The sequence below is a fragment of the Glossina fuscipes genome, unplaced genomic scaffold (genome assembly GCF_014805625.2).
Source record: "Glossina fuscipes isolate IAEA_lab_2018 unplaced genomic scaffold, Yale_Gfus_2 61051, whole genome shotgun sequence".
Classification (NCBI taxonomy): domain Eukaryota; kingdom Metazoa; phylum Arthropoda; class Insecta; order Diptera; family Glossinidae; genus Glossina; species Glossina fuscipes.
The window spans coordinates 346,997-359,154 of record NW_024003300.1 but is presented as its reverse complement, the minus strand read 5'-3'; the positions used below and the strand labels follow the sequence as shown (position 1 = coordinate 359,154).

The 12,158-nt window shown below is 35.9% G+C and overlaps 1 long non-coding RNA gene across 1 annotated transcript in view; it reads left to right on the top strand.

Moving 5' to 3' along the window:
* The first annotated feature begins 2,847 nt into the window (after positions 1–2,847).
* Positions 2,848–12,158, top strand: part of LOC119643486 — a 23,242-nt gene continuing 13,931 nt past the window's right edge. The window contains exons 1-3 of the long non-coding RNA XR_005248304.1: positions 2,848–3,132; positions 8,454–8,610; positions 8,688–8,927. This is a non-coding gene — a long non-coding RNA (uncharacterized LOC119643486). The remainder of the gene's footprint in view (positions 3,133–8,453; positions 8,611–8,687; positions 8,928–12,158) is intronic.

Sequence of the window (12,158 nt, the reverse complement as noted above, 5' to 3'; positions counted from 1 at the left end):
ACCAAGCTCATATGGTGCGTTGCGGTTGTCAGTGACAAGATTGCCCACAATGTCCAGTATAATGATGCTATTGCCTAACCCGTCAGTGCATGTTGACGTTGTAGGGTAGTATGAACCCGAACACTATGCCTACTGAGTGACTCGATGAGTGCACAGTTAATCGCGTCATTGTGGGACTAGTAGCAGATGGAAGCCAAACAGACTCGCGAAACGGAACTGAAGTACAGATGCCTAGGAAAGTTAAGTCCTGTTTGCAGGTAAATCTTGGAGCCTTGTTACGTTGATTACCCATACCGAATCTATTAATATAGAATTCACTTGTTCACATCAGATGTCAACAAAAAATAATTATGGCCACAACCGTACCTTATAAAATACATGCTAAAAGAATATTAATTATGTCTAATGTTGAAGCAACTAGGAAATGAGAACATCTCTTTTAGAAATGAAGACCTTGTTGACACGAGTGATACGATTTCTCTTTTTACTTATTTTGTTCTGCAAGGTTAGCTGTTTTATTATGACAAAATCTATAGCTCAACAACTTTCGAAAATTATCCTTGGAACTACTAATCGTCGTTTTCTCAGAAAATCATCTTATCTTAATGCATTAATGAGTAAACAGTGTCGTTTTGTTGTGAAGACATTTTAATGACGGTACACCCTTAAATTCCTCAAAAATTACCGATTTTTAGGAGGTTTAAATTTACTTATTTGAAAATAAGAATGGAAATACCTTTAATTCCTCAAAAATTACCGATTTTTAGGAGGTTTAAATTTACTTATTTGAAAATAAGAATGGAAATACCTTTACTGTGCTTGGAGGATGTTAAAAACCGTTCTTACCGAATTTTTTATGGTTTAAATTTAAAAATATTGGCTTAACAATATCTGATTTCAGCTCGGCGGGACTAGGCGCTAAACAGGCGAAATTCTCGAAAAATAATGTGACAAATTGATGGTACAATAATTTCAACAAATTCCAACAAAGAGTAGCCTTGAACTTTATTTGCCGTTATGAATTCGAAAATCCTCTCGCTTGCTGAAATCTTAAATCGTGATATTTAGAGCGCACCGGCTTCTGTTTCTTTTGACAACTGGCCTAAATCGACTTTTCCATTGGTGTATATATCATTTACCTTAAATCTGGCAATTATGATCCTCGCATGTTTGAATCATGTGTCGGAATTAAACTTTTCTTACGTCGTTATTATTAATGACCTCATATATTTTAGTTTCTATATTTTGTTCTTTCTTTTGTTCTATTTCATCTTTAAATGCATTTTTCTAACGTGTAGCCAATATTGTCATTGTCATCGCTGTTTTAGTATGTATTGCTTTAGTGCTTTGATTGTAATGCAGAAGATGCAGTGAGTCTCCCTCTAATTGGTCTTTTTCGTTTCATTTTTCTTGTAGTCTATTTTCCAGACCTGTCACGAGACAGATTGAGTGTTTTCGTTTACTGTGGTCTAACTCATCCCATATATTTTTGATGAGGGTCATACCCAGCAATTGATTAAGAGAGTGAAGCGCTTTGAAGCAGTTATATAAAAGCTATTCTTGAATGAAGCGGAACTTATGTTTGAAGTTGTTATCTTGGTAGAATTGAATTGTTTCCAACATATAGCATTGTTGTGGCAATGTTGTTTTCGTTTTTTACATGTTGAATATGATTACGGAAGATTAACGGTTTGTCCAAAATACTCCCAAGCATTTAACATGGCCAGAAAAAAGAATTTCATGACGTTGAATTATCAAAACAGTTGACAATTGATTATCGCCAAGAGGCTAATCATGTACCATTGCTGCCAACTTTCGAATATTCCCCGTAAACTTTTCCGTTACAATGTTTTAATGACTGAGAAAGGCGTGAAAAGTGAAAGAAGAAGAAGAAAGTCGTTTTTTTTTTTGTAAAAAAAAACACATATGGTAAACAATAACAAGCACGCAAAATGAAATAAAAAGAAAATGGTGTAGGATTTTATTTTAAGCCATGAATGACAAATAAATTTCAATGTTGAAATTCTCGTAATCAATTTAGAAGAAATTTTTAATGATGACCTGTATATAAAAATTTTTTTTTCCATCAGAGTAGTGAGTAATACTTTCAACCATTATTTATTGTTGTAATTTTTATTTATGTTTTTGAGCGAGTTAAAATATTCTTTGTATTTTTAAGATTATTACAACGTCTATAAATTTTGAGCCGGCAATATTCCAACTTCTTCACCTACTTGCCTCACTTATGGTGTCCCCTTACAAATATCAACACCATTGTCTTCGTAGGTCGCCTGGGAATTGAGGAAAGCAGATTGAGGGTACGTTATTACAGTCTTGTCCCCCTAAACATTAGTCCTACAAAACCGTTTTTCCAAAATCTACCCACTTCTCGTATAAAATATCACTTAAACTCATTGTAAATTGTTTTTGTATCTTTCACAAATGCTATTAATAATTCATCCGCTTCTGGTAATATGAAATGCATGTGTGTCGTAATTAGTTTTACCTTAATTCAAAGGAACAAGAAAAATTTAATTTGTTTGATTTTATGCCAGTAGCATTTGTTACAATTCATATAATTTCATAGGCATTCAATTCACATCAAGAATAAACAATTAAGAAGTAATATTCGGCGGGGGCCAAATCTTGGTTACCCAACACTATGCTTTTCGCATTCTATTCCCCAAGTTTTTTTTTGATATCGACGGTATTGTTAAGAAAAAATTTATCGTGGTAACCCACTTTCAAGCAGAGAATATATCTTCATTTGAGAAGTGTACACAATAGTTTTATATATTCTGTCTTAATTGCCTCTTGATAAATAAGCATAAAAAAAGGGAAAAAAATAAAATTTAATTACTTGTAACTTTGTGTAGACATGGTCGATTGTTTCCATTTTTGGACGTAAAGACTAAAGTTCTTTGTAGAGTAAATAAGGAAGATCTGAGCCTTCCTACTTTAATAATTTCCGAGCAACGAGCAAAAACCAAAGATTTTTGTTAAAAAAAACGGATTTTGGATCAGTTTACGCTCCACTGGCCCATTTTCCATAAAAATCTGTGCAAAATTTCCAATGTTTTTACCAGGAGAGTTCCAACATCCAGACACACGGACGGACATGGAGAGACATGGGTAAATCAACTCCGAATTTCATTTTGATCAGGAATGTATGTACCTTATAGGGTCTCTGAATTTTCCTTCTGGGTATTACATATATTATGGAAAAAAGCAAAATGAAAATACACCCACTCAGTGGTGGGTACAAAAGTGTTTCCTGTCAATTATACTCAGAAACAAAAACACATTCACGCCACGAACCTTGAAATATTTAATTATTACCAAACGATTTAAATAGCAAAACCTTCTTTACATATTTTTCTCTAATATTCAAAACCCAACACATTTCAATACAGCAATTTCGCCTTGTAATTTGGGCTTCCCTTCTTGTATTCTATTCAAATGCTACTTTCCTTTTTACAGTCTTATCTTCTGGTCAAAAGTGACAAACCGGTTTAATTTCTTTCGTCAAGCTAGATCTATTTGCTTCTTAAATGGTTTTTTACGTAATGGTTTCATGATCATATACGTTCAATCTACAGGTTACATAATGTTATCCACAACATATTCAATGCATTTTAATATCTGTTCCAAATATATCCATGTTATATTGTAGCATATAGGGATGTTAAATTCAACGTCGATAAAAAACTGACTGGAAGAATAGTTACTATGCCTGCCTAATTGGCTAGGCTGCGAAAAAAGAAAATGTGGAAGAAAAAAAAATGTTGGGCTAGACAGAGGAGATAGAGATTTAGACTTGGACAAAAGCAAAATCGCACATATTCTCAGATCGGATAAAATGTAAAACTTGATATAAATTTGGTCGGGGCACAAAGAGAGAACGAAGTAAACGTCAGTCTGTTAAACATAGACGCTAGTGACAAAAGAAATGTAGACATTAGAAACAACAACAAAAAAGAAACCTTTTTCTAGTACAATGAGATTAAAAACCATATTTAATGTGAAAGTCAACTTAATGAACTGCTTTACTGGAATAGTGTTTCAACTCTTATTTTTACGAAGACTTACAATAAAAACTACCAGAAATCTATAATATAACCACAAAAGCAAAGAAGTTTAACTGAAGAAAGATGATGTTTTTTTAAAAATTATCTGAAGTTACTTCATAAACATTTTGTATTGTGGTGATTAAGAATAATAACAAATAATATGATAGAAGCAACTATAACAAGAAATGTTTAAAAATGGGTTAATTGAAACATGTCATAAAACTAAACAGGATCCAGAAAAATGTTTTAAAAAGCAATTATGGACATGCGCTTGCATTCTAAAAGGCATGATCAAAATCTCTGTATTGATCGAAGTTGACCGGCATGTTAGCAGTCGTAACATCGCGCAAGAGCTAAAAATCGACCATAAAACACTTTTAAACCATTTACACAAAGCTAGATTCAAAAAGAAGCTCGATGTTTGGTGCCACACCAATTAACAGAAAAAAACATGATGGATCGAATTTCCATCTGCGAAGCCTTGGCCAAACGGAATGAGATAGACCCATTTCTTAAACGGATGGTGACTGGAGATGAGAAATGGATCACATACGACAACTCTGTGCGAAAACGATCGTGGTCAAAAAGCGGTGAAGCACCTCAAGCGGCCAGGAAGGTTTTGTTATGCATTTGGTGGGACTGGAAGGGGATTATTTATTATGAGTTGCTTCCATATGGCCAAACACTAAATTCTGATCTCTGCTGTCAACAACTGGACCGTTTGAAGATAGCGATTGACCAGAAACGGCCAGAATTGGCCAACAGGAGAGGTGTCGTGTTCCACCAGGACAACGCTAGGCCACACACATCTACAGTGACTCGCCAGAAACTTCGGGAGCTTGGTTGGGAAGTTTTAATGCATCCGCCATACAGTCCGGACTTGGTACCAAGCGATTATCATCTTTTTCTTGCATTGCAAAATTTCTTTAATGATAAAACATTGGAATCTAGGGAGGATTGTGAAAATCGACTACTAGAGTTTTTTGCAAATAGAGACCAGGACTTCAATGAGAGAGGAATGGCAACAAATCATGCAACAAAACGGTGCATATTTGACCCAAATCGGACAATCCGAAGCATGTTAAATAAAGTCCTGAAATTCATATAAAAATAATGGATTTCTTTTTCCCCAAACTAATATTTAGGATATACAGTGGGGAAAATTCAACAAAGCATTTTTTTCAAAATCTAGTCAGAGATGTTCTTGATATTTACAATAATTATTTATGTAAAGTTAAACCTATGAACACTTTGACGCCTGCGGAAAGCGAGAGACAAGGCATAGTTTGGAGAAGCCGAGCTTCAGGTTTCTATTCTGAACAATATAGGTTCGAGAGTTTTGGAGCAGTGCGTCCATAGAAAGCTAAGTCCGTCCACTTTAATGGGTAAGTTGCAGGAAATGAACGTGAAAGGTGTATTCTGTAGTCGCTAAGGGTTTCACGAGAAGGTCCGCCTTGCGTCGAGGGCTGTAGCCCTGCCATGGATTACCTGTTGCACGATGGTAGGGTGTACGCTGAGTGGATGTCGTTCCCAGTACGCCGCTACGATGAAGTACCCATAGGCTGCCGATGCCTCAGTTTTGACCATACGGTCAAAAATGGCAGGGTGAGGAGCGTAATTTGTCGACACTGTAGTCAAAGTTTCCACAGATACAGTGTGTGTACGATCGCCACATACTGTAGAAACTGTGAGTTTATGGGCGTCAGGCGTGGCAGCTCGCCATTAAAATGGTCTTGCTCATATTGCAATATAACTGAAACGACAATTATAGTGCGTTGTGCGAGCTCGGGGAGTGTACGCGAGTGTTGAGCAGTGGACTGAAGCTAGTCCAGGCCACTTACGTGTCGGGGTTAGTCTCAAGGGCTTGCCAATTGACATGATATTTCTTGACACTAATAGCTATTCTACTATCATTATAAATGTTGTGAATGTGGAAGCAACACTTGTGCTTGTTAGTAGACATGGTGCCTCCAGTGGAGAACTATTTGTGAGGTTCGTGTAAGCCTCCATTGTAAGCTTAATCAGGAACTGGATGGTTATCTCAAGTATTCGGATTCGGAGTTACTGATCGCTAGTTGCACTCCATTGATACTGGGACTGGATGCTAATACTTACACTCTTATAGTTTACCAACGGGATCCTGGCTTACGCAACCAAATAAGAGCTGAAAAGCTGTCCGAATGGTGCTTAACCAGAAGTTTCCAGTGGTTAAATGAATCAAGTGATTGGTTCACTTTTCATGGTCTAATAGGAGCTAGTGATGATGCTATCGCCATTAGGGCAGCATTGGGCGTTTTCCATTTCTCTTGGCAGATTAAAGGTGGATGGTGTGCTAGCGATCACAATGTAGTTAAAGTGTTAGCTAACTACTTCCGTCCTGGGTCCACTCAGCCAAACGTGGAATGTTGGCGGTCTTATAGGGTTAATTGGGATCTCTACGGCGTCTATGTAAAGAGAACAGTTACTTTGCTGCCGCATAGGGTTATCGGGAGTAAACGAGTTTCAACGACTTCCTTCTGGAGAAATGTCGTAAAACAAATCGAAAGGAGATCAAGGCACGTGGTCAGTCACATAAAAGTGGAGCACTTCGCAGACTTAGGAAGCAACTGCAGCGTGCGAGACGGTCAATTGCAGCAAATGTCTTGCAGCTTAGGAGTGGCTTCAGGCAGTGCTTTGAGCGAATGCTAGTCAAGATGAAAAAACACGAATTTAGAGCTTTTGTCTCTAACAATCGGGACGACTCTTGGGGTCTCGAATATGGAGTCATTAGCTGCAATAAGCCCTTGGAAATCAGTGGTATATACAAGTAACACTGTACTAACTACTTGGAGAGAGTGTTTGCAAACCCTGATGGAATTATTCTTTCCTGCACAGGTCGATGTTGCATTCGTATAGAATCCAGTCCTCCTTCCTTGGAAAAAGCGGAATTGGGTCACGCTATGTCATCTGGAAAGTTATTCCGGAATATATGCGTACGACCTATAATCGATGACTTTCGGAAAGTCATTTTTCATTTTAACGGAAAATGGCCAAGACTGTAGTTCTCTTAATGTCACCTGATAAAGTGAGGAGCGATCCTTCATCTTATCGTGGCATCAGTCTTCTCTCAAGTCTCTCAGTCCTTGAACAAGTGTTGGAGGGAGTGATGGTTGAATGTCTGTTTTGAGTCTGTCTGATTACTAATTTAGAAAGTTTTTTTCTTAAGTCTGACTGAAGAAAGTCTTACCAGCTTATTCTATCTCTGGTATTGTAGTGTAGTGAAAACCTATTTCCACGTTTCACTGCATTGGTATTGCTGTATAAACTTTGTTTGTGTCTTGATCATTTCTTTCCTAGAGGGTCGTTTACCTTAATAAACAGAAGACATCGTGATAAGCTTCGTTTGCCCAATGAGAACACAATGTTCATGTACATTGTGCTGACTGGTCCTAAAGTACAGTCTCATCTGTACATTTTATCCAACACCGACACCCATGCGATGCAAATCCTGACCGGAGGCTTTTATAATTTTTTCTTCCTTCACTTTTTCTCTTATTAAATCGGGTACCACGGGTGTCAGGAGCACCCGAAATAATCTTCTAGCGTCGGCCTGACAGCGAGAAAAGTCTATTGCGGGAATATTCTGGTGGCTGTGGTTGCCCCAAAATCACGAGAACAATAAACATTTGAAGTGTTAGATAGGCCTCGCCTTACACTGATTGAGCGAGATGCCATTTACATGTTCTTAGTCTGTTATTGAAGGGTAGCTTTACTCCCTTTGGGACGCAAGTGACGCTTTCTTACTTCATGTGCTAACGGGCGCCATAGGCAAGTGCGTAAATTATGTAATATATTGTAACGAAATTCATTTTTCTCGTGCTAAATCGTGGATATTTTTTGTAAGAAAAATACACTTGCACGTTTTCACTACGACTCTTTTAGTTACAGTCAATTTGTTTAGGGGAACTATCTACATTTGACTTTGACAATACTTAGGACTTCTCATCTGTAGTATTCTTCTTCGACCAAAATTTTTTTGTCCTACTGATTGCCTTCCGCGTATAGTCTATTTATATACATTTTTACAAGCACATTACTATTACCTAACTTCTCGGCTTCATTTTTAATCCGTTAACCTGCTTTTCCGTTAATCGTTTACCTCGGCCGGCAGCTGCACCACGCGACGCGAATGTGTGCTTGGGTTTTCCCTCTCTAGGGAATTTATTTGCCTTTGTGAAAATCAATTAGTTCCAATTAACTGGATTTGGAATTTCCGCAACAATATATTAGTGAAATAAGCGTATAATCAATTTTCTAAAATTTATTTTCTCTTTTTTTTTAATTTATTCGCCAACTTTTCGTCAGCTACTTTATTAATAGCTATTACGTTTGTTTACTTATTAGAGAGGAGAACTAGCAACGAACTTGTCCCAAGGAATTGTGGGCTTACTTTGCAATGTAGTTGGGTAGCTAATTTTAAACCCTAATGGAGCAATTTGTTCGGGAGCCAGTTTCATCCCCTCTTATATAAATATTACCAGCCGATTTATTTGCTTTATAGGTATTATACAACTGATAACCACGACTTGCTCGTTCGTAACAGATCACACATCATATTCAATATACAACTTATTGCAGACTCCGTTGTTCTATGTAAAGAATTACCTAAACTATGTACTTTCACGTGGCCCAGACTATGATAACAGCGATCGGAAGGACTTTGCGGAACCAGCATGGCAGAACCACCACTAAAAATAAAAATTTTTGCTCAGGTTCATCTGTATGTAAGTCCGGTCTTCACAATTCTGAGAGAGCGTTTCTGGAACCCCTTCTGCATACATACAGCTAAAAGGGTCGAAACTTGAACATAAAACTTAGGTAAGACGTTTTTTAGATTACTAAAATATGAGTTGCATATTATATAATGTATTGTTCCATGTAAGTAAAAAAATAAAACCACGATTATCAAGTTATTATAATTGACACCCCACGGAAAGGACTTTACCATGGCTGTTCTTTCATTGCCCATAATATGGTTACTTGTATTTTTTCAAACGAGACATGGAATTAATTGTATTTTCTTCAAACAAGACATATAAATGCTCCTTGAAAAATTTTTGTTTATGTCAATAATTTTGGTCATTACGGATCTACATAGGTGTATTTATGTGTTTTTCATTTTAACAAACTTAAACTTGCCTGCTGTACTGATCTAATCAAACTAACTAATCGTATGAGCTTCGAACTTTTAGGTAGACTGTTCCAAAACCTTAAAATCCACGATAAGAAAGAAAAAACAGAAATATGCTGTGAAATCAAAGCTTTTCTTATACACAATTTTCATCTGGATTAGAAATGTACAAATTGTTAAATTAAAACGTGATTAAAAACATTAAAAAATTTACAGATTTAAATTAAACATTGCACAAAATAACACAAACAGTGCGCAATGTAATTGAGGATGTTAATTTAAGCTGCACTAGAAAAGTGATATTCGTACGAAGACATGTAAAATGTAACATGTTGTAGAAGAATGGCATGAGAGGGATGAATAACTTTATTACTTTATTTAGGGTCATGCACGCTTTTTTCGTTGGTATTTTTTTCATAACTTTCCCAATCATTTTTTTTTAAACGTCTATCTCATAAGACGGTGGTGATCAAGCTTGAACCGCATACTGACTTATTTTTAATGATATTAATATTGAATGTTCGATCATAGAGGACGAAGCCACCTATCATAATGAATATGTTAATTTTTTAGGGAAATATCTCTGTTACCGTTGATAAATCAAGCCGTAGCAGCAAAAATATGAGTCTTTTAAGTGATACAAGAGTTTCGAAAACTACATTAAACTATTTTGCGAATTAAAAGGAATAAAGCCTGTGTTTAAATAGTTCAGCCTATCCGCGGTCAGGATGGAGTAAGGAATAAATTTGTTTCGGGAAAACGCAATATTATTTATATTAGAATGCATTTTCTCTTTTGTGGCTTTGATGGAGTAGTAGGTTTGGCTTTGCCTAACTGCTAAGATTGATTTCAGAACAAGAAAATTACACCATGACTATGATACTGAATAAACGATTTTTTTCAGATGCAAGGACGTAAGCTTTTTAAAATTGCAAAAAAGGGATATTCTCTCAGCTGTGAAGGCAAATTTTCAGAAGATAATGAAGACTAAAGCTAAGGCTTTTGCGAACCCAGATGAGACACTGCCCTACAATACAAATATTCTTGCTGACATTCGAATGGTTGACGATACGTCTACCTATTCAAAGTTGTACTCATATTTAATGGATGTGGCAGATTTGGTTAATTCTGAAACGAAACAGCTCTTAGCAAATGGAATTGTGGCAGCTTTTAGGTCACGTTTAGTGATTAGCAGCAAAAACATGTATATAACCAGAATATTTGCGGAAGGCAGAGTAAGTGGGACAAGAACATTTGAGTCGAAAAAGGATATTAGAGTTGAGAAGTTGTGTGTATTGCTAAAGTAATATGTAAATAATTCTACCTTTATAGAAAATGATTGTATGTAAAGAATCTTTAAGTGAAAACGAGCAAATGTGTTTCTTTTACAAAGAAAATCCACGATCTAGCCATACGAACCGTATCCAAAAAAGAATTTCGTATCAGTGTTATAATTATATATACTTCGTATTACTGTTGTTAAAAGCAGAATATTATTATATTTATTTCCAATTTCTACATTTCCATCTACATTCAATTTTACCAAAATGTGATTTAAATAGAAATAAGTTGAGCATGACCGAGTACGGAATCGAACCCAGCACTGCAACCAAATACACACTTCAACCACAATCCCAAACCAACTGCATCACAAGCGATGAAATACGTTTTTGCCGTTGAAACTGTCATATATGGTTCGTACGCACTGTTACTCTATTTAATTCAAATGGTTTTGTTCAATGTTTTCCACGCACATATGCGCACATTTAAAAATTCCCATGGGGAATGCCACCTGATGTCTGATTTGCAAGGTCATTTATTCTTGGTACAATTTTATCGAGTTCAAAATGCAAGCAATTGTAAGGAAGACAAGGACGAAATGTTGGATTGGGCCGCGATCTTTGGTTTAGAGTGGAAAAATATATTAGAAGATATGCCAGACGAACAGGAAAGTAGCAATTTAACAGCTAACGAAGAGTTAATAATTCGGGAAAGTAGTCTGGTTGGGAGCCATACGCAACGACACGTTAAGGCATTTAAGATATAAACATGCGGTGAGGGGAGCTAAATTCAACAGGTGTTTAAATTTAATGAGGAAGGTGGACGGGACTTAGCGAGCTTGTCCGAGTCCTTTATAAAGGGTAGGGAGTACTAAAGAGTGAGCACTGCACAATTCTGCTATCCTAAAAGCGGATGATTTCAGATATGTTGAGCTCGAATGGGTTGGTTTAGGGCTTTGTTTGACCAATATATTTGTAAAGGGGCGTTAGAGATTTAATCACTCACTAAAACAAAAGAAAAAGAACTGCTGGTTTGTGATGGACGACGACTGCAAAAAACATTAACTTAGTTATTTAGATAGTTTAATTAAGTTGTTTTTTTTTTAAGGAATGTAAAATTTTTAATCCCACATTCTTATAGCGGACAATAGAATAAGGAAAGGAAAAAACTGAAAAAGATTAACACAGAAAATTTTGCATAATAATGTGTTTGTAATGTTTTTTCTTTTACATTTGTTTTATCATTATTATACTAATATATTGTTCCTTACACATTTTATTATTTCTTTCTATGTATATTATTGTATTGGTGATTATGTTAATTTTTTTATATTAGCTATCTTTTAGAAGCACTTGCGTTTTATGAGCATTAGAATATTAATTTAATATTAATTTTAGCATTGAGTTGGTATAGCGTAATACAACGTAATAATAGTACATGGGCCTGATATATTTTCGGGGAAGCAGCCATTTAAAATAATTAGTAACGCGTCGAGTGCAATACCTCAGGGATGGTATGGGAAATTGCACACATTTGCCCAATAAATTGGAAAAATACATGTAGCAAAGACTAGGCAAAGTAATTATAGTAATTTATTTATTTATTTATTTATTTATTTATTTATTCCACTTATACAA